General features: G+C 40.7%; 1 protein-coding gene across 2 annotated transcripts in view; it reads right to left on the bottom strand.

The window, feature by feature from the left end:
• The window catches only part of LOC115010098 (cGMP-inhibited 3',5'-cyclic phosphodiesterase A-like), a 76,702-nt gene that overhangs the window by 35,424 nt on the left and 20,623 nt on the right, over positions 1-20,655 (bottom strand). The window lies entirely within an intron of this gene.

Below are 20,655 nucleotides of genomic sequence, written 5' to 3'. Positions count from 1 at the left end.
AAACCCCCCCCCTGCCTCTGTTCGGGCTTTCTGCCCCAGAACTGAGGAGCCCTGAGAAACCCAGCATGTCGCTGTGACAAATTGCTGCTGCACACACTGAGGCAAGAGGCTCAGCATAAGAGCCAAATTGATAATTCAGGTGTAATTTACTGTGTCAGAGGAGGTCATTGAATTGTGTCATGCTGTGAGTGAAAACATTAGGAAACAGTGGGTTTCGGTCGCCAGTGTAACGGGCCAGTCTGGACAGCAGTGTTGTTTTGTTTTGTGTTTTCCAACAGCACTTCTATAGGTCAAAAGAAATAGAGAAGTACCAGCCGCTGTTGTCTTATATTTTCATATATATATATGATAAAGTATTTTCAGGGCCTTAAAATACCTGTATTGTAAAATATGTTGTGAGACCTAGCAGGTTTAAATTCTGTGTTTAGTATTTTGGTAACGGCTCCACAAAACGGTGGTGACTGTGACAGTAAGCGAATCAGGTCACCGTCATAGCAGTCACACACAACCCGACGCACACACATTCATTTCCAAAGTTTGACATTTAAGAGGTTTAAAAAAAGAAAGAGGAAAGAAAATGCAACATGAGGGGTTTGCCCTTTCTCAACAAACATCTCCTTCACTCATCCTCCATTTTCTAGCACGAGGACTGCAGCTATGAAGAGGCTGGATTCTCAGATTGTCAGCATGATAATATCAGTGAGTCACTTTTAAAGCTCCATCAAGCGTGCACGTACCTTCTCATGCATTAAAATAGCCATACTAGATGGAAAAGGAAGACAACAAGCAATCAGCTGTGTAAAAGCCTCATGTATGAGATGTAAATTACTGTGAATGATAGTATTAGCCGGCCAGTGAGCTGTTTGTCTTATTTTACTGCTCTGACGACGGGGTTTTGCTTTTACAGTATCGGCGCTGGCAGCAGCTCCTCCATGGTCACGGCGGAGTCCTGCTCCATTAGAAGGGCCTCGTATCAGTGAGGCTCTCCAGGCGCACACACATAAACAGCCTTTTCGGTCTTACATAACCCAACCTTTCATCTCCGTGCTCTGAGAGACAGACCCAGACTACACAGAAGTCTACATGCGCCCTTTGATGTGCCAAAACAAAAGACCCACACAAAAATCAAAGCTGGGCATAAAATTTGAGTGGCACAGATAGCGTCTTGCACAGAGTGACTTTATAGGCCACAGTGGAGTTCATTTCCTCTGAGACTGGCTCAAAAACATTTGATCAACAAATACATGTGGATGGTGAACTACTCGCTTACTAAACCAAACAGCGGCTGCAGTCTGGTGCCACTGTGTTGAATGTTGTTTACCAGTGCTGGAAAATCAGTAAACTAAATGTTGGTGTTAGAATAAACAAGAGATTACTGTAACACAAGATATTTTTTCATCTATTTTTCAAAGACAAAAAGCAACAATATCAGTCACGAGATACAAAAGAAACCAAGCAGGACTAGACAATAACCTAACATGTATACATCACTGCAAAAAAGAAGAAGAATATGACAATACAACGAGGCTATAAGTATTCTGTTCAAGCCAGTTAATACTTTACAAACAATAATGATACAAAACAAAACTTGTTCAAACTTTATTACATTGTTTTGCTTCAGGAGGACGGAGTAGATTATACTTAAAACATATGACAGTTTGCTGCCAATATTATGTCTAAAGAGGTAAAACCACACATGAATGATTTCTTAGATATCTCCTGGTTGTTCATGGACACCCTCCAGGCAGCAAAACACAGCCGAAGCAGTAACATTTCCAAATGGATTTGTTTTCGTCCTTAAGCTCCAGTGAACCTACTGGGAAAAATAACAACTTTGTTGAAGTTATGCCCTTTGTTTCACCCTCTGCTAGATTCATTATGTCGCCCCATAACCCGGCATAAGTCAGGTCTGGAAGTGGCTTTCCATCACTTATAGCAATGCTGGTTATTTATTAGAGATTGTCTTCAGGAGAGAAAATGCTTTGTGTCTTTAAAAGTGGAAGTATGTCTTTTAATCACAGCACAATAGCTACCAAAGTAACATGACACACGCAACACAGTCTGAAGCCTTTTTATGGGAGCACAAGAAAGAAAGGATAAAAAATGTACTTCAGTTTACAGTAATAGAAGCGGCGGCCAAGTAAAGGGAACTTTCAATAAAACAAATTGGATGTGAGAAAATGTTACTGAGCTCATGTGCATCTGCACCACTCGTCACGTCCCAAGTGAGTCCATTTAAATTGATTTAAAACTGGATAACACTGAGAGAGATACAGTTTACTACTGAAACAGTGTTTCAGTAGGCTTGGTAAAGTTTGAATTCATACTACTACAACTTGGAGTGGCAGAGACTGGAAGTTTACTTTCTTGCTAACTAGTTTTTACGCACTTTAATTATTGTAAATTACAACTGCAGTGGTACCCCGTAGGATTCAAGTCCCCCCGGTTGGGAATCACTGCCTACACCCCAATATGGTGCCCACAAGACGAGAGAATAACATTTAGAAACTTCAACAGCAATGCGTCTTTCCAGGAACAATGTCCTGGTTACTGTGGAGAACCCACAGACCTCACTGTCCACAGTTTTCTTTGAAACTATTTTCCACCTATAAAGCTCGTACGCAGTGAGTCACCGAGACTATGTTCCTGGAAAGACACATTGCTGTTGAAAACAAACTAAATTCCATTCATCGATTCTGTATTGTGGTGGAGGCAGAAACATCAGCGAAGGATTGTCTCAGAGTTTGAACAATATTCTGCATGGCTACATAACACTAGAAGTGAGAAGTGAGAATATATATATGTATATATACATATATATATATTGTAATTTGGATCAATTGACCCCTTGTCTGAGCAAGTTACTCAAAATACTGTTTTCCAAATATTACAGTGTTTTTAGTGTAAAATTCACTCTTTGTGTTGCAAGGTGTTTCATTGCTAAGCTGTAGAAGAAGAATATTTCCTGCTAGTTACACAAAGGTTTGTTGCAGAAACTAAACACCTGTAAAATAACCTTCACATGCCTACCCAGAGAGAGATACAGACTGCACTTAACTCAGACTGATGAACCTCATATAAGCCTCAGCTGAACTTTAATAAGTTTCTTTTCCCAAAACAAGGACTGATTCCTCCCTGATTTCTTTCAGTGTGGTTACTTTAAAAATGGAGAAGAGAGATGTTTACACATATAGATTATAACCCGTGTCTTGGTACACGAGTCCTGTCTCCAACTTGATGACAGTTTGTTTAGATTTATAGGCATAAAGGTAAATAAAGGGAAGGATACTCCTAAGTAGATGATATGAAAATGTCAGATATACAAAGAAAGCAGCCAGCCAAAATATGCCCGCTGCCCTCTGTAAATGAGCACTCTCATGACTCAAAACAGTGCCAGCCAAGTAAACTCCCAGACTTCCTCTCACCCAGAGTGTTAAGAGGGCAGCAGCGTGGATGCCAGTAAGCAGTCGTGCCCTGTCCACAACCATGGCTCCGAGCCACAGCCCGCAGCAAGCTGCCGTGCCTCTGAGGTGCTGGGTAAACACCATGGTGTCAAAGCACAAACAAACTACTGGAATATGCTTGTTGTTTAACTTGCTCCAGCCAGTAACCAGTTGAGAACCACTTCCCTGTGGGTGTGAAGTGGTGGGAGCTACATCACCCATCGTGGAGCTCCAGTTTCACACTGATCGTCCTAAAGCCTCGCAATGAGCCCGAGCCACTGTCATCGACTTACTACTGAGTACTTTTCTAAATCTGTCTGGAAAGGGAACCGGAAACTGCCTCGTCCTAATATAGCTCAGTGCAAGATAACTGCGAGCTGTGTTTCTTAATCATTCATTCATGATCGGGCCTTCATTCTTCTCTGCCTCCCTCTTTCTCTCTCTGCCTCTCGCGTCCTGTTTTGTCCCTCATTACTGGCTTCATATGAGTGGAGGTGATGTGTGTCTCCTTGGATCTTCAGTAGCTGTGTTCACTTGTTAGTGCACTGGATTTACTGGGACCTAAATTCAGAGTCCGTTCAGGACACAACAAGAAGTGCCAACTAGAGATCTCCTGCTTGAGGGAAGTGAAGGAGAAAAAGAGATAATGCTGATCTTACAGTATGGTTGGGTTAATTAAGGCAGTGTTGAAGGGCCAGCAGATCAGTCTGCAGGATTTCCTATCAGCTTGACCCAAGGGTCGTATGCACCACCTCCCTGTCCAATTAAACTCACTGTGCTCTCACTTACAATCAGGTCTGCAAAGTCATGAATCCACACATATGCCTACTTAAGTAAGTGCACACACACTTGCACTCAGACTCACACGCTGCCTCAAGGTCTCAGAATATGTTCTTACTGATTCCTCCTTTGTTCTTTTATCACTGTCAAAGATATTCTGACGTATGCATTGCTTGACTCAGAGATCCCCGCACTCACTTAGTTTCACCCGACAAAGAGAAAGTAGGTCAGATTCGACTCTCACTATATGAAGGCTTCAGAGATGACAGCGGCTTAGCCGTGAGGACACCATCAGGGCAACAATCAAAGATCCTTGTACTCACTTTCATGGTTGTTAGAGCCACAGTAAACTCTATATAGCTCATCACGGCTTTGAAAATGAGGTGTAATTTTGTTTTGCACCCACAGGTGGAGGCACTCTCATGATTAGTGTCGTATGCCCACTTTGCCCACTTCTCTCGTTTTATGACCGTTAAGAATCATGACAATGTATATTCACAGGATTCCCTTCTTGGTTAATGGGGGAGTTTGGCTGCACCAGCTGGAGAACCTAATGTAGTTATATTAACATATATTTTAACATCTCAATGAATTACTACCTTAGCTTTGAGTGCAGGAAGCTTTGATAATTAAACTCTCTGGTGCTCTTCATCTATTTCTCACTCTGACGTATAGACAGATACAGACTTTCTTTATAACGGTCAGCCTTACAGATTTATACATTTAGCATTTGGACTACACAAAAGGCAAGTACATTTAACTGACATTACAGCAGGTTAGAGTTAGATTTACACATGATTAACTGATACAAAAGATGTAAATGAGAAGCGGATAGATGGGAGTCTTCATCTTATTTCTGTCCATAATGTTATATGTTGTATTTTCCAAACTATCATCCTCCTTGGAAAATCTCCTCATAGGCTGTCCTGAATTTAATTGGACAGAAGGCAATAGTAATGCCCGAAGGCAAAGACACATAGACATTAAAGTGCTGAGAATTAATAGGGGTGTGTACAGTATTCAGTAAAACTGCAGGAAAATAGTGTGCAGAGGCTCGGGTGTCTGACCCAAACTGTCTGGCTCTTTGTCCAGGTGACTCCAAAAACCTTGCCACACCTTCTCCTCTGCCACATCCACCCCGAGCACAGCAGCCGTCCCCTGGGAGGACACTTATAAATCCTTCCTTGCCTGCCTGCCTGCTGAGGGGAGAGTCATTCCTATTCATGCTGGCTAATGTTTTACAGGTTTTACCGCGGGGGTCAGTCATCGTGGGTCATTTGCGTCATCGCTGGAGGGAAGGGAACTATTGAGGTGGGCTGCCAAAGCTGAAGGGGCCGTGTTCAGGGAATGAGGAACACACTTTTGTTTATGCGAAGATTAGCACACGCACACCTACAAGCTGCACACTCTTACATTCTCTGTCTCATGCACCGGCCTGTAAAACAAACACGCACACTTAATGAACAAAACCACACTCGCATGTCCATTAACAATGCTCACGTTCACAAATATGATCCCATGATATGTTTCACACTCCAGCACTGCATCTGCACTCTGTTTACCCCTCCCATACTTTTCGCACTTTCTTACTCAGTCTCGGCTAATTTCTGAAGTGTGACTAATGGGATTTATCGTCTTCATGTTTCCTGGGAGAGTCTTAGCTGGATCCGAGAAAAAACCCAGTGTTTGAGTCTCTACCAGACATAGATCTGTCAGTCTCCAAGGGTGAAAGCTTAGACCACAAGGATGCTGTGGCCTAGAGAAAACCTCAATGGGAGTACCCCATATTCTGACCTCAAAAACGATCAAACATGGCGACAAAGCGAAAAAATCTCCTCATGAAAGCCTATATGGATAGTATAAAACTACTTTTTAAAGCTTCAGCCATGTGTTTTCATGATTGAAAAGCATCATCCTCTTTTGTTTTTTTAATATTATTTGTGTACACACGCCGTTATTCCTTTGCTTATGCGCTCTGGCCGACTTTCTCAAGCAGTTAGGTTCCCAGCTCCGCACATTAAGCTAGGTGAAAAAGAGGGGATCTGGCTAGGAAGACCTGGCAGCCCACCTCAAAACACCATGCCAACGTCATTAGTATATAATGGTCCAGTCAGGATAACTGCTGGGGCCTGGAGAGCGGAGAAGGGAACACAGCACTCACTTGTTTGTTTGTTTTACAAGCCTCTGCTCAGTTCAGTCTGCAAGGTGCCAGTGGGCTTTGTGTGGTTTTATTCCCAGTTGATTCAAATGGTGCACATTGTGACAACAATAGTGGCTGCTCGATGGCCACAGCACACTTGTTTCAAAGATAAATGTCAGAATAAATAGGTTATGACGCTGCAATTTATTTACTAAGCTAATTTGTCTCCCTCTGAATTACAGACATTACTGTCACTCTTCCTGTGGTCCATTTCCCCAAAGGTGACTGCACCTGCTTGCTGATTGGCTAATTACACACCCTTTAAGGGAACAACACATTCTCTTTGCTTTTTATGTATCATTGGACCCGACTTCATGTTCATCAAAAAAGATGGACAGCATTGAGATAAAGAGTGCATTTCCCCACCATCCATCAACTCGGTGATACGGCCCTTCAGCCTGCTTCAGCCACTTGGGTATTTTCCAGCTGAGCTTTCATTATAAAATGGAAATAGTAATATTGATTTATGTGTCTTCTTAAAGACTTTCTGTTGCATTTATGAATTACATTATGAAAGGCCATGGGATAAGGAGCGTAGGCTGATAAAGAAAAAGGGTTAAGCCACATTTTACTTTATTTTGTTGCTCATAGGTCTTATTTAAGCAATGAGAAATGGATGTGTGCTGGTTTAGTGCACAGCGCAGGTCTCAGACAACAGGGCTGGGTGTTACAGTTCCACTGTAAAATGTTTTTATGAAGCCATAAGTCTGACTGCGACAGAAGGCAATATTTCTTTTGGAGGAGGCAATCTACGTCAAGAGGGATTTCAAAGTTAATGAACAGTTGAATAACAAAACAATTTGGACCTGACCTTGGCATGAAGCAACCGCACTGAACTTTTGAATCAAGTTAGTTTTGGCTAATAATGACGTGTGGAAATGTACTATTTGATATTAAACTATTCTAGCTTTAGTATCCAACTTAAGCTTTGCTATAAGATAATGCAGTTAATAGGGAATACGAATCTGAGAACAACAGAGTTCAGTCAACGGCAATGTTATGAAAACAGTATGGGAATTTGTGCATGTATGCTGCCTCCAGTGCATACATTATTTCATCTTTTATTCAGAGGCCTGACTCAACTAGGTGTGTTCTGTGTTTTGTCCATGCTCATCAGAGAGAGGACCACACAAACTCACGCACACACACACGCACGCACACACGCACTATCTTCAACTGCAGATAGAACATTTTCACTATCCCATCAAGATTCCCACAGGACTCCAGTGAACAAACAGACAGCGACTGCCCGCTCAAGCATATGCCTTTAAATCACATCCCTACATCCTTTATAAATCACTGCTGTAGAAATATAAACGTACAGTTAGGATAGCACCTATGTACTGACTCATGTACTCAAAGCTTGCGTGTGCATGCATGAAAGTGTGTGAATGCCAGTCGCTAATAAACAGCATGTGTACCTGTGTGGGCGCATAAATCTCTGCTTCCTCTTTTTGCAGGTGGAAGGATTTGCATTACAGAGCCTGTTCCCCTAGAAGAAGCTCAGGTCAGCCCCATGGGCAGGTTTTCCTCCATAAGCTTGTAAAACGCTTGCTTTGTCAGTGAAATTCCCAGAGGGCTCTAGTTCCCCATGTAGAAGGAATGCAGGGGTCTGCAGGGACCACGAAGGTGCAGGGGAACAAGAGACGGCCTTCCCTGATAAATTCTATGAGGCAAAGTATAGAGCCATAAGGAGTGGACATGCTGATAGCCATCCTGGAAACCTGGCTTAGAGCAAAGCAAACAGGGGGGGGTAAGATATAGGACATGCTGGTTGTCCTCTGGGGGAAAAGGCTGCAGGCTCCATGACTGACAGAAAGCCATCTTCTTCGATCACACCCTCACTGGGGCTCACTTAGGTGAAGCAAGCAATACACAATATATACTCTCTTAAAGCTCCCTGTACCGCTCCCATAAGTGATATATGATGTGATAATAACTAAAGATACAGTAGTTATAATATGTTGTCACTGTGTCGTGCAGCTGTTATGCCTTTGGCAAAAGTATATGATGTATGGGTTCAGTAGAGCTCTACTGAGAAGTGACAACAGCGCTGTGACTGGACCACCCAGAGTAATTGTTCGCAGGCCCGCTGCAGAGGCAGATTTATTTTAAACTGGGAAATTGTGAGTGGATACATGCTTTATATGTGTTTATGTGTGTGTAAGCCAGAGGTGGAAGAAGTATATCTTAAGTAAAAGTGATAATACCACAAGGTTAAAGTATTTAAAAATATACTTTACTTTAAAATGTTGTTTTTTCGCCACTTGGGGGAATCACAACAGGCTGTAAACACAGAACTGACTTATTAACATCTCGTAAAGTTGTTATGGTTTAGCCAACAGTCGCAGATTCAAACATTCAGCAGATACAGTATGGAGCAACATTAGTAAAAGTTTCAAACGTTCTTGGCTACAGACAACTTTTGGCAGAAAAGATATCTCTTTAGTTTCTAATTCTCCACCATGTTCACCTTTTGTCTGCTTAATCAGAGGTTGTTTATTGAAAAGAGCGGCCTGCTGTGTCTAGAGGTCGATAAGAGCGGTGAGACTGAACTAAAACTGAGATGAACTGCAGAGTCAGACAATAATTATCTGTGGGTTCCTGCCTACAAGTCACACCTTTCACATGACATGTAGTCATTTGGTACATTGTTACTGTCACAATTGACTAGTGCAGCTTTAAGTAAAAGGCTGTAAGTTTCACCAGCACAGTGCACTGAGGCCACGTCGATATCAACTTGTGTGAAAATACGCAGCCCTCTCATTCATTTGAATTTGGCCAGTGCAGAAACGCATATTTCTGCTGTTTACTATGGTACAGTACAGTACAGTTCATTTAGCTGACGCTTTTGTCCAAAGCGACGTACAAAAAGTGCAAACAATCATGGAGATACAACTATCACTATCAACTATGGCTGCAACAAACTATTTGTCAATTATTTTCTATTGGTTGCTTGATCTATAGAACGTCAGATAATGGTGATAAATGTCATTCAGTGTTTCCCAAAAGCCCAAGATGACTTCCTTAAATGTCTTGTTTTATCCACAACTGACAGATATACAGTTTACTGCCATAGGGGAGTAAAGAAACCAAAACATGTTCACAATTAAGAAGCTGGAATCACAGAATTGTAACTTTTCTTTCATAAAAACCACTCACACATAAATAAATTATACTAATTGTCAATTTAATTTAGTAGTTGACAACTAATAGATTAATCTTTGCTGCTCTACTGCTTACCTTGCCATTGTTGCATTAATGTCTAAACTGTTTTCTAATATTGTACTTGGTTAAGGTGAAGCTAATTGTAACTATTTGCATGTTACATTTTAATCTCAATATAGTTTGGTATGTACAATCCTGATCTTCGTAGTAGCTAATATCTGCAAGTGTCAGATAAAAATAAAAATGTGATAGAGAAGAGATATATAGTAAAGGAGCATGAATATAACATTCGAGTAAATGTACTTAGTTACATTGTACGACTGGTGTTGTTAGAACATGTATAAATATCTGTATCTATAAGAGAGTGGGTCTTCTGTGTGTATACACTGTGTGTATAGGTGTACAGTAAACATAAGTAATATTCTGCAGTACATATATATGCCTGTGCATAGCTCTGTTTTCATGTCTGCGTGTGCGTACAGATGTGTAATAGTGTCCACGTACGCTTGTGTGCTCAGGATCTGGAAGAGCATTAAGGCCAACCACAAGCTAGAAAAACATTGTTAAAGAAACTTTGTTAGTCTGCTGTTTAAACATGGAAGGAATCCTAGTAAAAATACACAAAACATTTGTTTCTTTACTCGCACTCAACAACACGGAGCAAAAACTCTCTTGAAGGAACATTTTGCTCCTGGATCCTCTTGATCAGAGCCCCTGGTGCCACCCACTCACACATCAGGCCAAACGGCTACTTGTGTTTACCTAGCCATGTGACTGAAGCCACGGTGCGTCCAGTGACGTCAGCTCACATTCCTCACATTCATCAGTCTCAGTTCTCACTGATACCGTCTCAGATGCTGCACAACAGAGGGGCCATAGATCATACGTTATAAAAGCAGCAATCATTCACTGAGCCTGTGTTTGCTATATTTATCTTTTCCTGATAAAATAAATAAGCACTACGTTGTGTTTGCCATCTGTTTTCATAAGCAGTTGTGCGCTCGTGAACAGCTTTCGCCTGAAATAGTCTTCCTGTTCCACTTAAAACATAGAAGCCATAAATAATTGCAAAATTGCTGTCAGGAGATGGAACAAACAACTCACTGCATAAATATGCATGAATACTTCAGTTTTGTTTTGTGTCATGTCTGCAGCTTATTGTTAAATTAGTGTAATGTTCTCTCTTGTATTAGAGCACAACAGTGGTAACGAGGATCCAACAGTCAAAGTCAAACTTTATTTGTATAGCACATTTAAAAACAACCAAAGTTGACTAAATTGCTAAACAGGCACAGAATACAAATCCATACAAAGCAAACTATAGAAGAGAACAATTAACTTCATAATAGTAAAACAATTGCAGTACAACTGAAGATAAAGTCAAAGTGTCAAGCTCAACTCAATCGAATGCCAGCTTGAAGAGGTTTGTCTTTAGCAGTGTCTAGTTCTAGGAACATCCAGGAGCATCTGATTGATATATTGCATTGTATGTATAAGAAAGTACAGTAGGCTATGAGTATGAATCATTTGAATCTGTACCATCAGTACATTAGTTATTAGATTTACTTATGGTGTGAAAAGCTATGTTTAGTGTGTTTTTGATGCAAGAAAACCAAAGTAAGCAGGACATTAAACTTGTTTGTGCAACAGTAACATCTACTCATCACCTACCAGACAACAGGTTAAAGGTTCAATGTGTAAGATATGCCAGAACTTTAAAACATAACAAAAATGAACTAACATTATCAACAGAATGTGAAGAGGTCACAGTGTTAATGTTATGTCAAAGACGTCTATGTGATGTGTTGCAGAGATATCTACTGACATCAGCACGCTAACTGACTAGTGCGGCCCTTCCTGTCTAGGAAGCGATCGTGAGCCACTGTAGCTCCAGTTTGCCCGCAGACCAGAGGAAGAGGAAGTACAGCTGCCTGACTCGGGCAGACTCGGGCTTGGCTACATTACATCCATCATCCCTGCACATTTTGATAAGTTTGTTTTGATTAAAAACGACTCGCCCCCCTGCCCCCTTTCAAACCGTAGGCGGGAGGCTGCTTCGCCGAGAGTAGAGTGTGTGGCGGCTGGGAGATGAACAGACGTTAGCCGACTCTCCGCTGGATCGTCAAACTTTGTGTTGCTGCCGTTACACAGGTTAGACACAGCGCTCCATCAGCCCGCTGTTACTCCCGGTGCTGGGATATTCACCAGCAGTATCTGAGCCAGCCGAACCGCAGCATGCTCCCCCCAGAGCCAGAGGCCACATACAAGGTGCCACCTGCTCATCAGTCAGGATACACTTTCACACACACACCGTTGGCCAGGCCATGGGGAGCAATTTGGGGTTCAGTATCTTGCACGAGGACACTTTGACATGTTGACCGTAGATGGTGAACCACTGACCCTCCGACCAGTGGACGACCACTCTACCTCGTGAGCCACAGCCGCCCCAAACAGGTTAACATACGATATATAGTTGACTTTTTGATGACAATTTCGATTTTTCGGACCCAGTGGGTGAAATACTGCCACCTATTTCTTTGGAGCAGGTGGCTCTGAATTACACATTGCACCTTTAACACAATAGAAAATGATTTCTGGTCTTTTGAGGTACAATATTTTCTAGCTATGACAAATAAATATTGATTTCTTAATGCCTGTATGTAGGCCTAGTGTGAATAATTTAGTAGTCACAAAAGGGCATGTACTAATCAATAGGATTTGACATTTTTTTAGCGGTACACAATGTGCTCATAACAACTCTGAACATATTTGCAGAATGTATACAAATCGCTCTCATCTGCTCTTGCAATAAAATATCCACATAAAGCATAACGCATGGGTAAACTGTTTAGGCACTCACAGCACTTGTTCAGTTTTTAATTTTTGTTTAATATTGAAAAAGTCAACAGGGAGTTGAAGCCTAAGACACAACACATTTATTAACATATAACCAAAACGACACCTAACTTTAACCAAAGTGCTTTTTCCCCCCAAAACCAACTACACGAGGGACTCACAGTGTAATCCCTGTCATGCACTGTACCAGTACTACATGTTGTACAAAATGGTGGCTTGATACTTTGCTTACAATTGCTGAAAGTCACAAAAACTCTCACAACAGAGAAAGTTTAAGACAACATAACTCTAAAAGGGCTTTGAAATTCTTAGCGTATCCTAAACAGTGCTCTCTGCAGCACAGCTGAGGAAACAATTTGCTGAGACCTTTGCCTTTTACATTCTGCTCCCCACGACACGGTCCAAAGACATCGCAGAACAGCAGGCTCATCTTGCTACCATCTGAAGAAGCAGAGAAAACATGATGGAGAGTGTGATGGAGGCTCACTCAGTCATTACACTGTCCAAATCCTTATTTGTTTTTCCCTTAATTGGCCAATCAGTAATGGTGGCAGGACAATTAATCAAACGATGAAAAGAAAGATTAATCCTGGTTTTAAGATCGTGTTCAGCAGATGTTCACATCCCGTACAAGTTCGACAAAGTGTGCCAGTAGCCTTAAGCCAGTGTGACTTCTCATCTGTTATTGCTGTAATTGCACTTTCCGTAGACATGTAAAAAGCAGAAACAAACAATGCCTGCTGCTCACTCTGGATAAATGAAGATCATCAGCCAAGATTGTTTTCACAATCCTGGCTCGAAAAATGCCCAATTGGAAAGTATAATCCACTATAATGGGAAGTAGTTCAATTAATTAGGAAGGTAGACTAGAAAAGAGGTATCATAAAACTGAGCCATAAACAGCTTCAGCAGTTGATAAGGTTGTACTGTGCAAGACTTGTAAATACAAAATGGTCACCTCGTAGTTAAAAACGGTGGAAATTTGGACAAATGGTCATATGTTTCCAGCTGAAAATATTAGCATGTTTATTATCTGCATGTGCGCATTAATCTAATGGAAAACAGACCCCAAAATAAATTAGTTCTTCAAATATAAGTATTAGATTAGTACAGCTGTGACAGCCTGAAGCAAATGAATCTGTGCAGACAACCAGCGGGCATAAAGAGGGGGGGGGGGGGGAGGGGGGTGGCTCTCAGATCTGGCCGTCACTGCCAATGTCACACTGTAAAACATTGAAGACAACAATGGAGGATGGAACTGCAGACAGACATCACCCAACCTGCATCCACATCCAAAACATTTACCGTCAGTGGTTACAACGTTGCAGAACTAATCACAGCAACAATAACGAGCTGTCAGAAGTAGGAAGCCAATGGCTAAATGGCTCCTGTCAGGTCAAGAGGAGATTGTTTTAGTAGAGCAGTGCATTTTCCATGTGTCACATTTCATTCCAATCTTTTATACACTGTGATACCAACTGGTAGATTAACACTGATGGGCTGTGACACGACAGCATAACTGATGAGAGGGGTTCACTTAAAAGAATAGTTCAGTTTTTTTGTTTTCTTCCAGAGAGATAACTTAGAACCAGCATCATATCTGTCACTTGAATATGAAGTCGCTAGACGTTAGCATAAAGACTGGACAAATTAGTTTTTCGTATGGATTTAACTAATGAGATATAACGTGTTAATTAATGATCTTAACAGATGCTGGGAGACAAACAGAGCCAGGCTACGTGTCTCACATGTTTCCAATCTTTATGCTAAGCTAAGCTAACTGTCCCCTGGCTTGTTTTAGATGTATAAATCCAGTCCGCTTGGCTCTGACGCTCACCTTGTCCTTGTCCTTGGCTGGATTTGATCCCTCTGCTGAGCTGGCAGTGACATGCTAAACTGTGCAAAACCAGAGGACCTGTGCTGGCAGAATGGGCCTCGCCCCAGGCAATAATACCTTCCACTGTGGCTCATTGGGTTATGGTTCGATAGTGCTTTTGGGCTCTCGGGTCAAAACTCCAGTCACATGCAACAACGCACTAATGGGTATGGCTCGGCTGTTCCTGGGCCTCAGAAACAAGGCAAGGGCAAGTCAGCCAGAAACCCAGTCGTGACTCGGGGCTGAGCTGTAAGGCGGCACTTTTTTATGGCCGTCATCTGGTAAGGCTGCCTTTCTGGCAAACCGCACAGAAACACACACACTCATGAACTACCCCTCGTGTTTCCTCTGTCTGCCTCTTTTTCCTCACTCACACACAGCCACACAGTCACAGAGATTCTTCGCACACACACACACACACACACACACACACACACACACACACACACACACACACACACACACACACACACACACACACACACACACACACATGCAGACGGCCTGTTTTCCACTGGGGTCTAATTGATTGGAAAATGAAGAAGGACGCCTGTGCGATGCGATCCCTGTTGATCAGCAAGAGACACAAGTCTATTACAGTGGTCCTGCTCCCGACCCAAAAACATCACACAGACAACCAGTCAGTCTTCATTGTTAGCCTCCAATCACACTCCTGACTGGATGAGTGATGAAGACAAGTATCCACATGACAGAGTGGCGGCGGTAGATCACTCTTGTTTTGAGAGACAGCAATGCCCCTTTATTGAGAGCGATCCACCACTTTCAATAGGGGAAGGAAATGGATTGGGCAGTGTAATGCTTTCAGCCCCGGCCTCTCTGAGCAATGACAACAGACACAACGTAGAGCCATTAACGGTTCCAATGTGTGAGTGTTTGGATAGCCAGACCGACCGCTGCTACCTATTTAGCTGCACTGATTACTTACATTTTGATGGTTTTCAGGCTCGGAAAAACTGTGTAGCCTAAAAAGCCTTTGCTGAGTTGAAAGATGTACACTGGTTATTGGATGGGTACATCCAAATATATCGGACTTAATGTGAAACTTATTACAAATGAAGTAATAGAGTATTTGTGCACTGCAGCAACCATAGAGGGATAATTTTTTACATTACAATAATTCAGTAATAAACTAAACCTGAACTAGCTTTGTCTACTGGCACCCTGGGGGATGGCTGGAGCTGCATTAATCTTATGCATGCACGGATACACAAGGGAGTATGTTTCCTTTTCATCCGAGCCTGTCCTCTCACCAGAGCGAGGAACGAGGAAAAGGCAAAACTGTGAAGAGGAACAGCCTGTAGAAAAGAGAGGGTCGGCCGTTCAGTGGAATTCAACAGTGCATGAAAGGCAGAGAGAAAAATGAATACATCTGGTGTGGAAATAGGAGAGGTGGTTTGTCAGGCATTACAGAGTTTGGAGAAGAGAAGAAAGGAGAGGGGAAGGGAGAAGACAGAGAGTAAAATGGGGGCTAATCATGAAAGAGACAGAGCTGGGAGGCAAGAAGAGACAGAGGATGACTAAAATAGGGACAGGGAAGTAAGAGAGGGAGAGACTCAGAAAGAGAGATGGGGATGAAATGAAAAAAAAGAAGAAGGTAACAGAGAGCAAAGTGTGTGGCTCTAATCATACGAGCACATTGTGAAACTATACATTAGGGGGAGGTGATTTTAGCTCGAGGAGTAATGTCTCCATCCAGAGCCGGAGCTTTGAGCGCACACAGGACGAGATGTGGGGGAAAGAAAAAAAAATGAATGCACCGCCCCAGAGTGGGGAGCACTGTGTTACCATGGAAACAGCTCTGACGTCAGAGCAGGCATTATGTGATTACTCATAGAGTCTGTTGAGGAGCGGGCCAATAAAACAGGAACCATTACTCACACACAGGGAGATGGCCATAGCTCAGGTTACACACATGCTTGAATATGCACACACACTCACACACACACACGCCCTAGACACACACAAATAAAAGCATATGGAAACAAATCTGTATACACACACAAAGTAGCAACTCATTCTAGCAGCCCCACTTTAAATAAAAAGCAGACAGATGATAAACTGTGTGAACATTTTTACAATCCAAATTCGTCACACTTTTACAAGGGCTCCTGATTTGGAATACAAAACGTGCAAATTCAACGTTGGCTTGATAACGTTGGTGCAGAGGAATGAAGCAAGTACACTCATCGCTCAGAACTAAAACCTCAACACGAGTGTCCCCTTGATGACTGCAGACCACAAGTCTGACTCTCCGTCCCGACAACGAGGAGCGCAAACACAACCTCATCGGCACAACCACAACCAGGATATCGCTGGCAGAATCTGCGTGTTCTGCATTCCACACACTCTGACCCATGTCTGACAAAGTACATCAAACATGCACACTGACGTGTGCGTCACAACACACACACACACACACACACACACACACACACACAAACACACACACACACACACACACACACACGCACACTTCCTCTCGCCATCTCCCACACATTCTCCACTGGGAGTTAAAACACTGTTAGGGCTGATAAGGATCCAGGCAAACAGTGTGGATAAACAGTCACTTAAGAATCAGGGGCCTATCAGAGAAGAGTATGCCGAGACAAACATGTGATCCAGACTCCATTACTGGGGCCATACGCATTCCCACCACAAAGACCATTAGGTGGGTCCAGACAGAGGGCGGGTGTCGCCAGAATTTAAAAAGCCCAGACTGGCTCCAGTAGTTTCAGCTGTGATCGTATTAATTGTGTTTTCACCAAAACGTCTACTGTGTATCTCTGGTGTCAAGAAAAATAATGTTTTCTGATACACAGGGCACAAACTTGATATAGCTGCACATGTACGGTATCTCGATAAACAAATAGGCTAAAGGTCTTTCGGACATGAAATACTGGAGAACAGCAGTGAGTTTGTGTGTTCTCCTGTATCCTGCGTCACTGATTTTATAATGTATTTTCTGTTGAAACCTCGTTAAATGACCATTGTGGCGTGGAATGCTCGGCCCTGCTAATCACCAGTGTATTCCCCAATACAATTTCTAATTACAAATGTATGGAGGGAGGCTGCTGGTTATTGTGTTTGTACCATTTGGTTTTTTACCTCTTTTTTTCCTGGACTGAGAGGGGAACAAAACAATCAACCAAAGTATTACAGTGCTTTTAATAAGCAAAACAAGATGAATCACATCACTGCAGTGGACTTCAAGTCACTCATCTTTTAAGTACAGTGTTCATAACAAACACAGAGATTTTCCCAGTTTTTTGAAAAAGTAAAAATGATGAGCTATAATTATGAGCAAATGTCTTGCCATAACATCAATACTATTCAAACTTTGAGTTTCATTTTACATTGAAAACATCACATATTGCAAACTGATCCCTCTCTTTGTTATGACACTTTTCATTGTTTACCTTTGAAAAAGAGTCTGCAGTTAGTGAGACAGCACTGATCAAAAGCCACACTGTAACTGCAGCTGCAGTCAGAAGTATCCGTCTCTCTCTGTTTGTACATGAAGTTACACGTGTGAGCTTCATTCAGCGACAGTCTATCTTCCTCTGCAGTCAAATGTCCTTAATGTGCATGACGTAAGTTCAGTTATTGCATTTGGGGCAAGTGCTCCATGTCACTTCTCTGCCACAAATGTGACTGAGCTACGAGCTACGGCCAAAACCTGATATACTATACTCTGCAGCATCACTAATTTGGTTACAATGATACCATATCTGAGTTGATCTGATTACAAGCCCAACAGCTCTCCCTCCCTCCGTCTGTCCCTGCAAAGTGTGTGATTGATCTTATTTGTGTAACTATTAGCAAGCACACATGTGTACATCCATGCATCACGGTGCGAGCGTGTGTGCACCATGTGCGTAAAACAAGCTGCAGTCCACCTGGCAGGCCAGTGAACTTAATGAGTCTCATATTCATGCAGCATGCACACACACATCCGCCGCCTGAGGCTCTGACCAGGTGCTCTGACACGACACATATTCAAACAAAGTGAGCAGGATCCTCCCTGAGGGCCATACCACTCGTAATATCACCGTGACCAACAGCATACCACCCGGAAGGAACAGTTTTCTTTAAAACTTCGCTCTAATAACATTACCTGACTAACTAACTTTTTAAAACGCGGGAGGCACACTTTGGAAACAGGGTGATTGAGTTACCTTTCCAAATGTAATTTATTACAGACTAACTTCTGAAAAGTATAACCACATTGCATATGATTATATTGCTTTCAACTACATTTTGAAATGAGGCATATTAAGTTAAATGGGCAATCTACTCCAATTGCATGGCAGTAAAATGATGTATAGTACTCAAACTACTACTACTAACCTAACTGTATTCATGTGAAGTTATGTCAAATGTTTTTATCTATCTTTTAATTAGTGACTTCATGTTTCTCCTCAACAATAATGCATACAAAATGTTGCTTTTAGACACAACATCATGATAAAATACCATTCAAAGAAAACAACTACTTCTGTCTGTTGATAATGACGTGATATATCTGTAATGATGTGATATATCTGTAATGACGTGATATATCTGTGATGATGTGATATATCTGTAATGATGTGATATATCTGTAATGGTGTGATATATCTGTAATGATGTGATATATTTGTAATGGTGTGATATATCTGTAATGATGTGATATATCTGTAATGATGTGATATATCTGTAATGGTGTGATATATCTGTAATGATGTGATATATCTGTAATGATGTGATATATCTTTAATGATGTGATATATCTGTAATGTGATATATCTGTAATGGTGTGATATATCTGTAATGTGATATATCTGTAATGTGATATATCTGTAATGATGTGATATATCTGTAAGGGTGTGATATATCTGTAATGATGTGATATATCTGTAATGATGTGATATATCTGTAATGTGATATATCTGTAATGAGATATATCTGTAATGATGTGATATATCTGTAATGTGATATATCTGTAATGATGTGATATATCTGTAATGTGATATATCTGTAATGATGTGATATATCTGTAATGTGATATATCTGTAATGATGTGATATATCTGTAATGTGATATATCTGTAATGATGTGATATATCTGTAATGTGATATATCTGTAATGATGTGATATATCTGTAATATGATATATCTGTAACGATGTGATATATCTGTAATGATGTGATATATATGTAAAGATGTGATATATCTGTAATGTGATATATCTGTAATGATGTGATATATCTGTAATATGATATATCTGTAATGATGTGATATATCTGTAATGATGTGATATATATGTAATGATGTGATATATCTGTAATGTGATATATCTGTAATGATGTGATATATCTGTAATGGTGTGATATATCTGTAATGTGATATATCTGTAATGATGTGATATATCTGAAATGTGATATATATGTAATAATGTGATATATCTGTAATGTGATATATCTGTAATGATGTGATATATCTGTAATGGTGTGATATATCTGTAACGTGATATATCTGTAATGGTGTGATATATCTGTAATGATGTGATATATCTGTAATGGTGTGATATATTTGTAATGTGATATATCTGTAATGATGTGATATATCTGTAATGATGTGATATATCTGTAATGGTGTGATATATCTGTAATGTGATATATCTGTAATGATGTGATATATCTGTAATGATGTGATATATCTGTAATGATGTGATATATCTGTAATGTGATATATCTGTAATGATGTGATATATCTGTAATATGATATATCTGTAATGATGTGATATATCTGTAATGATGTGATATATCTGTAATGATGTGATATATATATAATGATGTGATATATCTGTAATGTGATATATCTGTAATGATGTGATATATCTGTAATATGATATATCTGTAATGATGTGATATATCTGTAATGATGTGATATATATGTAATGATGTGATATATCTGTAATGTGATATATCTGTAATGATGTGATATATCTGTAATGTGATATATCTGTAATGATGTGATATATCTGTAATGATGTGATATATATTTTTAATGATGTGATATATATGTAATGATGTGATATATCTGTAATGAGGTGATATATCTGTAATGGTGTGATATATCTGTAATGTGATATATCTGTAATGTGATATATCTGTAATGATGTGATATATCTGTAATGATGTAATATATCTGTAATGTTGTGATATATCTGTAATGTGATATATCTGTAATGATGTGATATATCTGTAATGGTGTGATATATCTGTAATGATGTGATATATCTGTAATGTGATATATCTGTAATGATGTGAT

This window comes from Cottoperca gobio, chromosome 6 (genome assembly GCF_900634415.1).
Source record: "Cottoperca gobio chromosome 6, fCotGob3.1, whole genome shotgun sequence".
Lineage (NCBI taxonomy): Eukaryota > Metazoa > Chordata > Actinopteri > Perciformes > Bovichtidae > Cottoperca > Cottoperca gobio.
This window is presented reverse-complemented; position numbering and strand designations above follow the sequence as displayed.